General features: G+C 28.1%; 1 protein-coding gene across 1 annotated transcript in view; it reads right to left on the bottom strand.

Annotated features, from left to right (window-relative positions):
• LOC108579668 (ras GTPase-activating protein-binding protein 1) overlaps positions 1 to 774 on the bottom strand; it is a 3928-nt gene extending 3154 nt beyond the window's left edge. The window contains exon 1 of the mRNA XM_017943258.1: positions 746 to 774. The gene's annotated coding sequence lies outside the window, so the exon portion shown is untranslated. The remainder of the gene's footprint in view (positions 1 to 745) is intronic.
• Between the last annotated feature and the right edge of the window lie 1241 nt (positions 775 to 2015).

Genomic DNA, 2015 nt, shown 5'->3' with positions numbered 1-2015 from the left:
ACATAAAAACTGATTACAATAAATTAATACGCTAATAATCAAATAAAAATTAAAAATATGCACATCATTCAAAGTGGCTATCTGTGGATATCACATGAAAGTGATGTGCTTAAAACTAAGAGTCTTATACTTATTTGTTTTCTTTTATTAATTCGTTACTGTAATTATAATACTTTCTCGAAGTAAATTCACGGAATTGTATACAATTGTTTATATATAAACAATAAACATGATAATCCGAAAAAATGTATGTACACATATTAAAACGATGTAGAAAATATATACATTAAAGTACAATAAAACACTTTTTAAAAGTACATATACTCATATAAATATAAAATTTGGAGATATTCTCCTCGCAAAGCAGTTACTTCAAAACAAAAAACCGTAGATCATTTCTAGACTCGTGTGCTGTGTAAAGAGTGAGGTCGAGGGCAAGGGGGCCGCCCGGTTGCATGAGCAAGCATGGCGATTTTTCCTGATCTGAGAAACGGTAACGCTAAGTTTCGGAATGTAAGATTTTATTGGAATACTTCAATAAATAACGTTCAATATGAGTATTAAAACTTTCTATAACTTAAATGATAATATACGGATGATAAATATCGTTCATTCATTAACAACAGGACGAAGTCGTCGCAATTTCGCATCGAGCTTGCGTTCCTGATTCGTTTCGAGGTCTTCTCTGTGAGAAGTGGAATGAAAGAACATCGGCAAAGCCGATCTTGTAGTGTTGTAAACTCACCCAATGGAATCACTTAAGCGAGACACAACTCACTGCTTTTCCTGACGAAACGAGATGCTGCGACGAAAACAGAAAGTTTGCACGAGCAACAACAGTTCACAATAATGTTAATTATAAAAACAGTTCAATGTTGAGTCCTCCAAGCACCTTGATGTCAGCACATGCAGGGGAACCTGCACAGAAGCACCGGTCATATAAAGATGAACGACTCTATTACAAATCTTGAATCTTTAGCCAACTATGCGGATTTTATAGGAACTACATCATCAATGGAATAAATTCCAGAAGGGCATTTCCTTGCATATATTATATTGCTCATTGGTCATTTAATCCCTTACATGGAAGATCAGCCAATTACAAAACATCTTAAGTTGAGAAATTCTGTATAACAGATATGTGATTCGCTAAACAGTATTTTCATTCTATTGTAACATGTGCACCATTGGTCAATTTAATAAATGACGCATATTAGAATTGCAGCTTAATACATTATATATAAACATAAAAATTATTTTTTACATATAATAATATAACCCATCTTTAATTTACACTTATTTTGTTTAGTATCTACGCACATGTATCAAAAGTAGTACATACATATATTTATTTTCCATTTTAATTTTATATTGTCCAATGGGTACATATAATTTACAAATTCTAATTCTAATAGTTAATATTATCTAGTACTATCAACAAATAAAATGTTTCTTGGCGATTAATTATACGTTTTATAATTTGCACAATTACTTGTTTTCATCAAGAGTATACACCTATTTTTTAATATTTATTAAAATTAATAAACAAATGCAATTACAGTATCAAAAACAATTGAAAAACCATTAAATTATTGTTTAAAGATAAAGTTTTGGTAAATAAATTGACATTAAAATTCAACAATCACTTTAAACGTTAAAAAAATGTCGCAGTGTTTATTTATTTTGTATTTTCTTTTCTATTTATTTTATAAAAAATAATACAATAAAAACGAAAATGAAAATTTTAATTAAATCTGAAATAAATGAAGTTAGAGCTTGCACAAAATTCTCAAATACATACATCTTGTAACAATAAAAATCTACAATACCTTCACAATAATTAGCATAATCGTAACTGTTAATTATAAGTTATGTTGATAAGCATACATTGTTTGATTTAGTTAAGATTACATTTATAACAATCATATATTATTCTTATATCTTATATTAATTGAAAGTATTAACAAAATTGTGACTTAATGTTGATTGTTAATAAATTTTAATAAAGAATTTGA

Source organism: Habropoda laboriosa, unplaced genomic scaffold (assembly GCF_001263275.1).
Source record: "Habropoda laboriosa isolate 0110345459 unplaced genomic scaffold, ASM126327v1 scaffold39, whole genome shotgun sequence".
In the NCBI taxonomy this organism is placed as follows: Eukaryota; Metazoa; Arthropoda; class Insecta; order Hymenoptera; family Apidae; genus Habropoda; species Habropoda laboriosa.
Note: the sequence above shows the minus strand (reverse complement) of the source record. Positions and strands in the feature narration are given on the sequence as shown.